The 15,575-nt window shown below is 56.2% G+C and overlaps 1 pseudogene; it reads left to right on the top strand.

The window, feature by feature from the left end:
* Positions 1–15,161, top strand: part of LOC138795361 (zinc finger protein 271-like) — a 31,211-nt pseudogene extending 16,050 nt beyond the window's left edge.
* The last annotated feature ends 414 nt before the right edge of the window (positions 15,162–15,575 follow it).

Raw genomic sequence — 15,575 nt, 5'->3', positions numbered from 1 at the left:
TGTACTGTGCTGCTGCCTCCACCTCTTGCATTGTGTCACTGTGTCCCCCTCATGTACTGTGCTGCTGCCTCCACCTCTTGCATTGTCACTGTGTCCCCCTCATGTACTGTGCTGCTGCCTCCACCTCTTGCATTGTGTCACTGTGTCCCCCTCATGTACTGGGCTGCTGCTTCCACCTCTTGCATTGTGTCACTGTGTCCCCCTCATGTACTGTGCTGCTGCCTCCACCTCTTGTATTGTGTCCTCCTCATGTACTGTGCTGCTGCCTCCACCTCTTGCATTGTGTCACTGTGTCCCCCTCATGTACTGTGCTGCTGCCTCCACCTCTTGTATTGTGTCCTCCTCATGTACTGTGCTGCTGCCTCCACCTCTTGCATTGTGTCACTGTGTCCCCCTCATGTACTGGGCTGCTGCTTCCACCTCTTGCATTGTGTCACTGTGTCCCCCTCATGTACTGTGCTGCTGCCTCCACCTCTTGCATTGTGTCACTGTGTCCCCCTCATGTACTGTGCTGCTACTTCCACCTCTTGTATTGTGTCACTGACCTCCTCATGTACTGTGCTGCTGCCTCCACCTCTTGTATTGTGTCACTGTGTCCCCCTCATGTACTGTGCTGCTGCCTCCACCTCTTGCATTGTCACTGTGTCCCCCTCATGTACTGTGCTGCTGCCGCCACCTCTTGCATTGTGTCCCCCTCATGTACTGGGCTGCTGCTTCCACCTCTTGCATTGTGTCCCCCTCATGTACTGTGCTGCTGCCTCCACCTCTTGCATTGTGTCACTGTGTCCCCCTCGTACTGTGCTGCTGCTGTGTCCCCCTCGCCATGTACTACTGCACCCACCATTATAGTTACTGCTGTGCCCCCTCCCTCATGTTCTACTGCACCCACCATTATACTGTACTGCACCCCTCCCTCATGTACTACTGCACCCACCATTATACTGTACTGCACCCCTCCCCCATATACTACTGCACCCACCATTATACTGTACTGCACCCCTCCCCCATATACTACACCCCCTCCCCCATGTACTACTGCACCCACCATTATACTGTACTGCAGCCCTCCCCATGTACTACTGCACCCACCATTATACTGTACTGCTGTGCCCCCTCGCCATGTACTACTGCACCCACCATTATACTGTGCTGCACCCCTCCCCCATGTACTACTGCACCCACCATTTTACTGTGCTGCACCCCTCCCCCATGTACTACTGCACCCACCATTATACTGTGCTGCACCCCTCCCCCATGTACTACTGCACCCACCATTATACTGTACTGCACCCCTCCCCCATGTACTACTGCAACCCACCATTATACTGTACTGCTGTGCCCCCTCCCCCATGTACTACTGCACCCACCATTATACTGTACTGCACCCCTCCCCCATGTACTACTGCACCCACCATTATACTGTACTGCACCCCTCCCCCATATACTACACCCCCTCCCCCATGTACTACTGCACCCACCATTATACTGTACTGCACCCCTCCCCCATGTACTACTGCACCCACCATTATGCTGTACTGCACCCCTCCCCCATGTACTACTGCACCCACCATTATACTGTACTGCACCCCTCCCCCATGTACTACTGCACCCACCATTATACTGTACTGCACCCCTCCCCCATGTACTACTGCACCCACCATTATACTGTACTGCACCCCTCCCCCATGTACTACTGCACCCACCATTATATTTAGTGCTCTGCCCCCTCCCCCCATGTACTACTGCACCCACCATTATATTTAGTGCTCTGCCCCCTCCCCCCATGTACTACTGCACCCACCATTATATTTAGTGCTGTGCCCCCTCGCCATGTACTACTGCACCCACCGTTATACTGTACTGCACCCCCTCCCCCATATACTGCACCCACCATTATACTGTACTGCACCCCCTCCCCCATATACTGCACCCACCATTATACTGTACTGCTGTGCCCCCTCACCATGTACTACTGCACCCCTCCCCCATGTACTACTGCACCCACCATTATACTGTACTGCTGTGCCCCCTCCCCCATGTACTACTGCACCCACCATTATACTGTACTGCACCCCTCCCCCATGTACTACTGCACCCACCATTATACTGTACTGCACCCCCTCCCCCATGTACTACTGCACCCACCATTATACTGTACTGCACCCCCTCCCCATGTACTACTGCACCCACCATTATACTGTACTGCAGCCCTCCCCATGTACTACTGCACCCACCATTACACTGTACTTCACCCCCTCCCCCATGTACTACTGCACCCACCATTATACTGTACTGCAGCCCTCCCCATGTACTACTGCACCCACCATTATACTGTACTGCACCCCCTCCCCATGTACTACTGCACCCACCATTATACTGTACTGCACCCCCTCCCCCAAATACTGCACCCACCATTATGCTGTACTGCACCCCTCCCCCATGTACTACTGCACCCACCATTACACTGTACTTCACCCCCTCCCCCATGTACTACTGCACCCACCATTATACTGTACTGCACCCCCTCCCCATGTACTACTGCACCCACCATTATATTTAGTGCTGTGCCCCCTCCCCCATGTACTACTGCACCCACCATTATACTGTACTGCACCCCTCCCCCATATACTGCACCCCTCCCTCATGTACTACTGCACCCACCATTATACTGTACTGCTCCCCTCCCCCCCATGTACTACTGCACCCACCATTATACTGTACTGCACCCCTCCCCCATGTACTACTGCACCCACCATTATATTTAGTGCTGTGCCCCCTCGCCATGTACTACTGCACCCACCATTATACTTTACTGCACCCCTCCCCCATATACTGCTCCCCCTCCCCCATATACTGCACCCACCATTATACTGTACTGCTGTGCCCCCTCACCATGTACTACTGCACCCCCTCCCCCATGTACTACTGCACCCACCATTATACTGTACTGCACCCCCTCCCCCATGTACTACTGCACCCACCATTATACTGTACTGCACCCCTCCCCCATGTACTACTGCACCCACCATTATATTTAGTGCTGTGCCCCCTCCCCCCATGTACTACTGCACCCACCATTATGCTGTACTGCACCCCTCCCCCATGTACTACTGCACCCACCATTATACTGTACTGCACCCCTCCCCCATGTACTACTGCACCCACCATTATACTGTACTGCACCCCTCCCCCATGTACTACTGCACCCACCATTATATTTAGTGCTGTGCCCCCTCCCCCCATGTACTACTGCACCCACCATTATATTTAGTGCTCTGCCCCCTCCCCCCATGTACTACTGCACCCACCATTATATTTAGTGCTGTGCCCCCTCGCCATGTACTACTGCACCCACCGTTATACTTTACTGCACCCCTCCCCCATATACTGCACCCACCATTATACTGTACTGCACCCCCTCCCCCATATACTGCACCCACCATTATACTGTACTGCTGTGCCCCCTCACCATGTACTACTGCACCCCTCCCCCATGTACTACTGCACCCACCATTATACTGTACTGCTGTGCCCCCTCCCCCATGTACTACTGCACCCACCATTATACTGTACTGCACCCCTCCCCCATGTACTACTGCACCCACCATTATACTGTACTGCACCCCTCCCTCATGTACTACTGCACCCATTATCCTGTACTGCTGTGCCCCCTCCCCCATGTACTACTGCACCCACCATTATACTGTACTGCACCCCCTCCCCATGTACTACTGCACCCACCATTATACTGTACTGCAGCCCTCCCCATGTACTACTGCACCCACCATTATACTGTACTTCACCCCCTCCCCCATGTACTACTGCACCCACCATTATACTGTACTGCACCCCTCCCCCATGTACTACTGCACCCACCATTATACTGTACTGCACCCCCTCCCCATGTACTACTGCACCCACCATTATACTGTACTGCACCCCCTCCCCCAAATACTGCACCCACCATTATGCTGTACTGCACCCCTCCCCCATGTACTACTGCACCCACCATTACACTGTACTTCACCCCCTCCCCCATGTACTACTGCACCCACCATTATACTGTACTGCACCCCCTCCCCATGTACTACTGCACCCACCATTATATTTAGTGCTGTGCCCCCTCCCCCATGTACTACTGCACCCACCATTATACTGTACTGCACCCCTCCCCCATGTACTACTGCACCCACCATTATATTTAGTGCTGTGCCCCCTCGCCATGTACTACTGCACCCACCATTATACTTTACTGCACCCCTCCCCCATATACTGCTCCCCCTCCCCCATATACTGCACCCACCATTATACTGTACTGCTGTGCCCCCTCCCCCATGTACTACTGCACCCACCATTATATTTAGTGCTGTGCCCCCTCCCCCATGTACTACTGCACCCACCATTATACTGTACTGCACCCCTCCCCCATATACTGCTCCCCCTCCCCCATATACTGCACCCACCATTATACTGTACTGCTGTGCCCCCTCCCCCATGTACTACTGCACCCACCATTATATTTAGTGCTGTGCCCCCTCCCCCCATGTACTACTGCACCCACCATTATATTTAGTGCTGTGCCCCCTCGCCATGTACTACTGCACCCACCGTTATACTTTACTGCACCCCTCCCCCATATACTGCTCCCCCTCCCCCATATACTGCTCCCCCTCCCCCATATACTGCACCCACCATTATACTGTACTGCTGTGCCCCCTCACCATGTACTACTGCACCCACCATTATACTGTACTGCTGTGCCCCCTCCCCCATGTACTACTGCACCCACCATTATACTGTACTGCACCCCTCCCCCATGTACTACTGCACCCACCATTATACTGTACTGCACCCCCTCCCCCAAATACTGCACCCACCATTATACTGTACTGCACCCCTCCCCCATGTACTACTGCACCCACCATTATACTGTACTGCAGCCCTCCCCATGTACTACTGCACCCACCATTACACTGTACTGCACCCCTCCCCCATGTACTACTGCACCCACCATTATATTTAGTGCTGTGCCCCCTCCCCCCATGTACTACTGCACCCACCATTATGCTGTACTGCACCCCTCCCCCATGTACTACTGCACCCACCATTATACTGTACTGCACCCCTCCCCCATGTACTACTGCACCCACCATTATACTGTACTGCACCCCTCCCCCATGTACTACTGCACCCACCATTATATTTAGTGCTGTGCCCCCTCCCCTCATGTACTACTGCACCCACCATTATACTGTACTGCTGTGCCCCCTCCCCCATGTACTACTGCACCCACCATTATACTGTACTGCACCCCCTCCCCCAAATACTGCACCCACCATTATAGTTACTGTTGTGCCCCCTCCCCCATGTACTACTGCACCCACCATTATACTGTACTGCACCCCTCCCCCATGTACTACTGCACCCACCATTATACTGTGCTGCACCCCTCCCCCATGTACTACTGCACCCACCATTATACTGTACTGCTGTGCCCCCTCCCCCATGTACTACTGCACCCACCATTATACTGTACTGCACCCCTCCCCCATGTACTACTGCACCCACCATTATACTGTACTGCACCCCCTCCCCCAAATACTGCACCCACCATTATACTGTACTGCACCCCTCCCTCATGTACTACTGCACCCATTATCCTGTACTGCTGTGCCCCCTCCCCATGTACTACTGCACCCACCATTATACTGTACTGCTGTGCCCCCTCCCCCATGTACTACTGCACCCACCATTATATTTAGTGCTGTGCCCCCTCGCCATGTACTACTGCACCCACCATTATACTTTACTGCACCCCTCCCCCATATACTGCTCCCCCTCCCCCATATACTGCTCCCCCTCCCCCATATACTGCACCCACCATTATACTGTACTGCTGTGCCCCCTCACCATGTACTACTGCACCCCTCCCCCATGTACTACTGCACCCACCATTATCCTGTACTGCTGTGCCCCCTCCCCCATGTACTACTGCACCCACCATTATACTGTACTGCACCCCCTCCCCCAAATACTGCACCCACCATTATAGTTACTGCTGTGCCCCCATTATAGCTACTGCTGTGCCCCCATTATAGTTACTGCTGTGCCCCCCATTATAGTTACTGCTGTGCCCCCCATTATAGTTACTGCTGTGCCCCCATTATAGTTACTGCTGTGCCCCCCATTATAGTTACTGCTGTGCCCCCCATTATAGTTACTGCTGTGCCCCCCATTATAGTTACTGCTGTGCCCCCATTATAGTTACTGCTGTGCCCCCATTATAGTTAGTGCTGTGCCCCCATTATAGTTACTGCTGTGCCCCCCATTATAGTTACTGCTGTGCCCCCCATTATAGTTACTGCTGTGCCCCCCATTATAGTTACTGCTGTGCCCCCCATTATAGTTACTGCTGTGCCCCCATTATAGTTACTGCTGTGCCCCCCATTATAGTTACTGCTGTGCCCCCATTATAGTTAGTGCTGTGCCCCCATTATAGTTACTGCAGTGCCCCCCATTATAGTTACTGCTGTGCCCCCATTATAGTTACTGCTGTGCCCCCCATTATAGCTACTGCTGTGCCCCCAATTATAGTTACTGCTGTGCCCCCATTATAGTTACTGCTGTGCCCCCCATTATAGTTACTGCTGTGCCCCCATTATAGTTACTGCTGTGCCCCCCATTATAGTTACTGCTGTGCCCCCATTATAGTTACTGCTGTGCCCCCATTATAGTTACTGTTGTGCCCCCATTATAGTTACTGCTGTGCCCCCCATTATAGCTACTGCTGTGCCCCCATTATAGCTACTGCTGTGCCCCCCATTATAGTTACTGCTGTGCCCCCCATTATAGTTACTGCTGTGCCCCCCCTTATAGTTACTGCTGTGCCCCCCATTATAGTTACTGCTGTGCCCCCATTATAGTTACTGCTGTGCCCCCATTATAGTTACTGCTGTGCCCCCCATTATAGTTACTGCTGTGCCCCCATTATAGTTACTGCTGTGCCCCCCATTATAGCTACTGCTGTGCCCCCCATTATAGTTACTGCTGTGCCCCCATTATAGTTACTGCTGTGCCCCCCATTATAGTTACTGCTGTGCCCCCATTATAGTTACTGCTGTGCCCCCCATTATAGTTACTGCTGTGCCCCCATTATAGTTAGTGCTGTGCCCCCATTATAGTTACTGCTGTGCCCCCCATTATAGCTACTGCTGTGCCCCCATTATAGCTACTGCTGTGCCCCCCATTATAGTTACTGCTGTGCCCCCATTATAGCTACTGCTGTGCCCCCCATTATAGTTACTGCTGTGCCCCCCATTATAGTTACTGCTGTGCCCCCCATTATAGTTACTGCTGTGCCCCCCATTATAGCTACTGCTGTGCCCCCATTATAGTTACTGCTGTGCCCCCATTATAGTTACTGCTGTGCCCCCATTATAGCTACTGCTGTGCCCCCATTATAGTTACTGCTGTGCCCCCATTATAGTTATTGCTGTGCCCCCATTATAGTTATTGCTGTGCCCCCATTATAGCTACTGCTGTGCCCCCCATTATAGTTACTGCTGTGCCCCCCATTATAGCTACTGCTGTGCCCCCATTATAGTTACTGCTGTGCCCCATTATAGTTACTGCTGTGCCCCCCATTATAGTTACTGCTGTGCCCCCATTATAGTTACTGCTGTGCCCCCATTATAGTTACTGCTGTGCCCCCCATTATAGTTACTGCTGTGCCCCCATTATAGTTACTGCTGTGCCCCCATTATAGTTACTGCTGTGCCCCCATGACATTTCCCTGCAGAGAGAAGCAAACTTGTGGCAGCCCTAGAGACCATCCAAGCGAAACGGAATAACAGTCACGTGACTTGAGGAAGTCATGTGACCTGGTGACGTTACAGTGTGGGCGGTGGACATTACCAGCCTCTTCTATCAGGTCCGGGCGGAAACAAGAGAGGCACCGCCCAGTACGGGCAGTCACGTGGTCGGTCCCCGGCTTCTCTAGTGTAATGCGCAGGCGCCAAATCCTGAGTGCATTTCCGGTTCCGATGTCAGGCGGAGAGGAGACGCCGGGGTCACCGCGAGCCGGGTGAGTGCAGGATTATACAGCCAGCGTTACATTACAGTGTGATACCGGGAGCTTGTCACAGGGGGCGCCACTTATCCTGGGGGAGGAGCTTGTCACAGGCGGTAAGGGGAGGGGCGCCACTTATCCTGGGGGAGGAGCTTGTCACAGGCGGTAAGGGGAGGGGCGCCACTTATCCTGGGGGAGGAGCTTGTCACAGGCGGTAAGGGGAGGGGCGCCACTTATCCTGGGGGAGGAGCTTGTCACAGGCGGTAAAGGGAGGAGCGCCACTTATCCTGGGGGAGGGGCTTGTCACGGAGTGAGGGGAGGGGCGCCACTTATCCTGGGGGAGGAGCTTGTCATAGAGGGTGAGGGGATATTGGGGGGGCACCACTTGTTATGGGGGGGTGATGGGGTATTGGGGGGCACCACCTATTATGGGGGGTGATGGGGTATTGGGGGGCACCACCTATTATGGGGGGGGGTGATGGGGTATTGGGGGCACCACCTATTATGGGGGGGTGATGGGGTATTGGGGGGCACCACCTATTATGGGGGGTGATGGGGTATTGGGGGGCACCACCTATTATGGGGGGGTGATGGGGTATTGGGGGCACCACCTATTATGGGGGGGTGATGGGGTATTGGGGGCACCACTTGTTATGGGGGGTGATGGGGTATTGGGGGCACCACCTATTATGGGGGGTGATGGGGTATTGGGGGCACCACCTATTATGGGGGGGTGATGGGGTATTGGGGGCACCACTTGTTATGGGGGGGTGATGGGATATTTTGGGGGTACCACTTGTTATGGGGGGGTGATGGGATATTTTGGGGGTACCACTTGTTATGGGGGATGATGGGGTATTGGGGGCACCACTTGTTGTTGGGGGGTGATGGGGTATTGGGGGGGCACCACTTGTTATGGGGGGTGATGAGATATTGGGGGGCACCACTTGTTATGGGGGTGATGAGGTATTGGGGGGCACCACGTGATGGGATATTGGGGGGGGCACCACTTGTTTTGGGGGTTGATGGGATATTGGGGGCACCACTTGTTATGGGGGGTGATGGGGTATTGGGGGGCACCACTTGTTATGGGGGGGGTGATGGGGTATTGGGGGGCACCACTTGTTATGGGGGGGTGATGGGGTATTGGGGGGCACCACTTGTTATGGGGGGGTGACGGGGTATTGGGGGACACCACTTGTTATGGGGGGTGATGAGGTATTGGGGGCACCACTTGTTATGGGGTATTGGGGGGCACCACTTGTTATGGGGGGGTGATGGGGTATTGGGGGGCACCACTTGTTATGGGGTATTGGGGGGCACCACTTGTTATGGGGGGGTGATGGGGTATTGGGGGGCACCACTTGTTATGGGGGGGTGATGAGGTATTGGGGGGCACCACTTGTTATGGGGGGTGATGAGGTATTTGGGGGCACCACTTGTTATGGGAGTGATGAGATATTGGGGGCACCACTTGTTATGGGGGGGTGATGAGGTATTGGGGGGCACCACTTGTTATGGGGGTGATGAGATATTGGGGGCACCACTTGTTATGGGGGGGTGATGAGGTATTGGGGGGCACCACTTGTTATGGGGGGGGGGGGTGATGGGTTATTGGGGCACCACTTGTTATGGGGGGTGATGGGGTATTGGGGGCACCACTTGTTATGGGGGTGATGAGATATTGGGGGCACCACTTGTTATGGGGGTTGATGGGGTATTGGGGGGCACCACTTGTTATGGGGGGTGATGAGGTATTGGGGGCACCACTTGTTATGGGGGGGGTAATGGGGTATTGGGGCACCACTTGTTATGGGGGGTGATGAGATATTGGGGGGCACCACTTGTTATGTGGGGATGATGAGGTATTGGGGGGCACCACTTGTTATGTGGGGATGATGAGGTATTGGGGGGCACCACCTATTATGGGGGGGTGATGGGGTATTGGGGGCACCACTTGTTATGGGGGTGATGAGATATTGGGGGCACCACTTGTTATGGGGGGGGTGATGGGGTATTGGGGGCACCACTTGTTATGGGGGTGATGAGATATTGGGGGCACCACTTGTTATGGGGGGGTGATGGGGTATTGGGGGGCACCACTTGTTATGTGGGGATGATGAGGTATTGGGGGGCACCACTTGTTATGTGGGGATGATGAGGTATTGGGGGGCACCACTTGTTATGTGGGGTGATGGGGTATTGGGGGCACCACTTGTTATGGGGGGTGATAGGATATTGGGGGGCACCACTTGTTATGAGGGGGTGATGTTGTATTGGGGGGGCACCCCTCTTAGTTGTGTCTCGGTTCATGTGTTGCCCAGAGGGGCGGGTGGCGCAGGAGCTGACACTCTCTTCTGTATTTTCAGGCCTCCTCCATGTGGAGATGGAGAAACCTAGAGAGCAGAGGACGGGCAGCTCCCTGTCTGCCATGGTACGCGGCGCCCGCTGAGTGTGCTGGGACTTGTAGTTCAGCAGCAGTGTGTGATGGTTGTTCTCCTTCGGTGTCTCTAGGTGGCGGTGACGTTCCGTGACGTAGCGGCATGCTTCGAGGAGGATGACTGGGCGGTGATGGAGGAGTGGCAGCGGGAGCTCTACCGGAGCGCCATGAAGGAAATCCACCGCGCCCTGCGGGACCTGGGTAAGAGACCCCTCACATCCGTGGCCCCCTGCTGACTGCCATGTGCTGCCTCAAATCACCACTACAACTCCCAGCATGATGAGAGCTGTGGTGTCCCATCCAGAGCGTCGCCGCCTTCTCGCGTCCCCCGGAGCAGCGCTGGCCTCTCCCCTCTCCCGTCCTCCGGAGCAGCGCTGGCCTCCCCCCTCTCCCGTCCTCCGGAGCAGCGCTGGCCTCTCCCCTCTTCCGTCCTCTGGAGCAGCGCTGGCCTCTCCCCTCTCCCGTTCTGCGGAGCAGCGCTGGCCTCTCCCATCCCCTGGAGCGGCGCTGGCCTTTCCCCTCTCCCGTCCTCCGGAGCGCCGCTGGCCCCTCCCGTCCTCCGGAGCGCCGCTGGCCCCTCCCCTCTCCCGTCCTCCAGAGCAGCGCTGGCCTCTCCCGTCCCCTGGAGCGCCGCTGGCCCCTCCCCTCTCCCGTCCTCCGGAGCAGCGCTGGCCTCTCCCGTCCCCCGGAGCGGCGCTGGCCTCTCCCGTCCCCCGGAGCGGCGCTGGCCTCACGCCTCTCCCGTCCTCCGGTGCAGCGCTGGCCTCTCCCGTCCTCCGGAGTGGCGCTGGCCTCTCCCGTTCCGCAGTCACATCCCTGACCCCGATTCTTCTTGTCTGCAGGTTACAGAATATTGAACCCTGAGTTGCTGGTGAAGTTAGAGAAGCCGGGCGAGCGCAGTAACGTTACTCCATCAACAAGTGAGTGGCAGCCGCATCCCCGCGGTCACAGTGTAGTGGAGACACGAGGAAACGTGGCCGGCCATGTGACCGCTTCATACAGGTGTCTCTCGTGTCGCACTGACAGGTGGCGGCGTCCTGGTCCCAGACATCCTGCTGAGGATCCAATGTAAAGACCTGGAGGAAAGAGAGACGGCAAGGAGACACCCAGCACGGGACTGCAGCCGAGGTGACCGCCATCATGTGACCTGAGGTCATCTCTGTGTCCCATCATGTGACCTGAGGTCATCTGTGTGTCCCGTCATGTGACCTGAGGTTATCTCTGCTGTGTCTCCCATCATGTGACCTGAGGCCATCTCTGCTGTGTGTCGCGTCATGTGACCCGATGTCATCCTCTTCCCGCAGGCAGTCGAGCGAGAAAACCAGAACATCCAATGAAAGTCGAACAGGAGAAGAATGTTTATTACTCCGAGACTGAGTCAGAGGACCGAGGTCAGTGGCGGCTGTCCAGTGGTCCCTGTCCCCCCTGTCTCTTGTACCTCTCTTTCCCTAATCTTCAGCCTCTCTCTCTCCGCACTCCCCCCCCCCCCCCCCCCCCCGCCTCTCTTCAGGCCCCGTCTCTGACCTTTCGGCACATTCCTTGTCGTGTTTATGTAGTGTCCTCTGCTCTCTGTTATCAGCCACATCACCGGCTTCCCAAGAACTTGTGGTTGTTGTGAAACAAGAGGAAGCGGAGGAGGATGAGGAGGAGGATGAGGAGGAGACGGCACCGACCCCCGAGAGTGACCGGCAGTCTGAAGATGACACAGAGCCACCCGATCCTGCTGCTGGTGAGTGATGTCATCAGTGCTTCTCCTCTTTATTGGGGGTCGGGATGTTACAGGGATCGTCCTGTTATACAGGGGTCACATGTCCTGCACAGGTCCCCCCTTCCCCCACCGGAACCCAGTCGAGGGCGGCTCTGGAGGTGGAGTCTGGCAGAATGGGGAGGGGGCTCTGGAGGTGGAGTCTTGCAGAATGGCGAGGGCGGCTCTGGAGGTGGAGTCTGGCAGAATGGCGAGGGCGGCTCTGGAGGTGGAGTCTGGCAGAATGGGGAGGGCGGCTCTGGAGGTGGAGTCTGGCAGAATGGGGAGGGGGCTCTGGAGGTGGAGTCTGGCAGAATGGCGAGGGCGGCTCTGGAGGTGGAGTCTGGCAGAATGGCGAGGGCGGCTCTGGAGGTGGAGTTTGGCAGAATGGCTAGGGCGGCTCTGGAGGTGGAGTCTGGCAGAATGGCGAGGGCGGCTCTGGAGGTGGAGTCTGGCAGAATGGGGAGGGGGCTCTGGAGGTGGAGTCTGGCAGAATGGCGAGGGCAGCTCTGGAGGTGGAGTCTGGCAGAATGGGGAGGGGGCTCTGGAGGTGGAGTCTGGCAGAATGGCGAGGGCGGCTCTGGAGGTGGAGTCTGGCAGAATGGGGAGGGGGCTCTGGAGGTGGAGTCTGGCAGAATGGCGAGGGCGGCTCTGGAGGTGGAGTTTGGCAGAATGGCAAGGGCAGCTCTGGAGGTGGAGTCTGGCAGAATGGCGAGGGCTGCTCTGGAGGTGGAGTTTGGCAGAATGGCGAGGGCGGCTCTGGAGGTGGAGTCTGGCAGAATGGCGAGGGCTGCTCTGGAGGTGGAGTTTGGCAGAATGGCGAGGGCGGCTCTAGAGGTGGAGTCTGGCAGAATGGCGAGGGCAGCTCTGGAGGTGGAGTTTGGCAGAATGGCGAGGGCGGCTCTGGAGGTGGAGTTTGGCAGAATGGCGAGGGCGGCTCTGGAGGTGGAGTCTGGCAGAATGGCGAGGGCAGCTCTGGAGGTGGAGTCTGGCAGAATGGGGAGGGGGCTCTGGAGGTGGAGTCTGGCAGAATGGCGAGGGCAGCTCTGGAGGTGGAGTCTGGCAGAATGGCGAGGGCGGCTCTGGAGGTGGAGTTTGGCAGAATGGCGAGGGCGGCTCTGGATGCGACTAGAGTAACATGACACCATTTTATTTTCCTATCATCAGGGATGGACCAGGAGAGGAGCCTTGAGGATCGGACCCCCGGAGACACGCCCAAGCTGCTTAGCCCCGCCCCGCTGATGAGCCCTGAGGGGGAGTTCCTGTTTTCGGAGGCGGGTCTGAGCAGGCCCCTCCCCTCGGCGTACTCTCTGGAGAACACTCTGGAGTTTGAGAAGTATCTGAGCAGCCTAACCCACCCCGCCCTCCTGATGCGGGAGCGCCCGGTGCGCAGCGAGTTTGACTGCGGTTTCTACGAGAATTACAGCGTCCACAGCAAACAGCGTCTGATGCTGATGGGGGAGAAGCGTTACCGCTGCGGCGAGTGCGGCAAAGGCTTCACCAGGAACTCCCACCTGAAGGCGCACCGGCGGATCCACACCGGGGAGAGGCCCTACCAGTGCTCCGAGTGCAGCAAGAGCTTCAGCGAGAACTCCCACCTGACCGTCCACCTGCGCGTCCACTCCGGGGAGAAGCGCTATAAGTGCACCATGTGCGACAAGAGCTTCAGCGAGAACTCCAACCTCATCGTCCACCAGCGGATCCACACCGGCGAGAAGCCCTACAAGTGCCCCGAGTGTGAGCTCTGCTTCAGCCAGCACTCCAGCCTGGTGCGGCACCGACGCAAACACTCAGGGGCCCGACCCTACAAGTGCGGCCACTGCGAGAAGACCTTCAGCCAGAAGGGGCACCTCAGCAACCACATCCGCACCCACACCGGCGAGCGCCCCTACAAGTGCCCCCAGTGCGCCAAGTGCTTCAGTGAGCATTCCCACCTGACCGGCCACCAGAAGATCCACACCGGGGAGAAGCCCTACACCTGCGACGTCTGCCACAAAGGCTTCAGCAAAATCTCCAACCTGAAGGCCCACCAGCAGATCCACACCGGCCACCGGCCCTACACCTGCCCCCAGTGTGGCAAGAGCTTCACCCAGCACTCCACCCTGGTCCGGCACCAGCGGGTTCATGATGGCAAACTGGACTCCTTCTGGAGGAAGCTCTACCAGGTGGAGGGGCCCGAGGAGCCCAGGAGGAACTGTCCTGCCCCCCCTGACCTTCTGGGGTCCCACTGTACTATGGCCTATGAATGTTAGGGGGCTCCCAACGGTCTGTCTGCTTGGGAAAGCTGGATGACAACTTCTATAGACATCACTACAGAGCATCCAGCTTCCCCAGGCTCCTGAATAGAAGCTTGTTCTCTACATTAGGGGAAAGCTGGATGACGACCTCTATAGACACCACTACAGAGCATCCAGCTTCCCCAGGCTCCTGAATAGAAGCTTGTTCTCTACATTAGGGGGAAGCTGGATGAGGACCTCTATAGACACCACTACAGAGCATCCAGCTTCCCCAGGCTCCTGTATAGAAGCTTGTTCTCTACATTAGGGGGAAGCTGGATGACGACCTCTATAGACACCACTACAGAGCATCCAGCTTCCCCAGGCTCCTGAATAGAAGCTTGTTCTCTACATTAGGGGGAAGCTGGATGACGACCTCTATAGACACCACTACAGAGCACTCAGCTTCCCCAGGCTCTTGTATAGAAGCTTGTTCTCTACATTAGGGGGAAGCTGGGTGACAACCTGTATAAGCATCACTGTAGGGCACCCTGCTTTCCCAGGCTCCTGACCAAAGAATATTTTGCTGACCTGACATTGGTGAAGAGTCACATGTTCACAATCCACTTAAGAAAGCCAGGTGCTGCCCCCTGGAGGCCACAGCCTTACCCAGCTTTCCTAAATGCAGATATAAGGGGGGGGGGGGGGCGCCTCCCAGATTCCTGATGGCGGGGGTGGGGTGGGCACTCTCTGTGTAAATGTGACTTTTCTGATTTCCTATTTATTTCAGTTTTTGTATTGAAGCCGCATTCTAATTTATTCATCATCCCGGGCGTTCTGAAGAGGGAGGGGCTAACTGGACGCCATGTATGTAGAGCCGCCGCCCACACTACATCAATATAACAATGTTTGGCTCTGCTGAATGTCTGGTGATTCCTGGGGGGGCGCACACTCTCTTCCTCTGAGCACTCTCTCCCTCTCCCTGCGCACTCTCTCCCTCTCCCTGTTCTCTGAGCACTCTCCCTCCATTCTCTCTCTTCCTCTGAGCACTCTCTCTCTCTCTCTCTCTTTGTTCTCTCTTCCTCTGAGCCTCTCTCCCTCCGTTCT

This window comes from Dendropsophus ebraccatus, chromosome 6 (assembly GCF_027789765.1).
Source record: "Dendropsophus ebraccatus isolate aDenEbr1 chromosome 6, aDenEbr1.pat, whole genome shotgun sequence".
Taxonomy (NCBI): Eukaryota; Metazoa; Chordata; class Amphibia; order Anura; family Hylidae; genus Dendropsophus; species Dendropsophus ebraccatus.
Note: the sequence above shows the minus strand (reverse complement) of the source record. Positions and strands in the feature narration are given on the sequence as shown.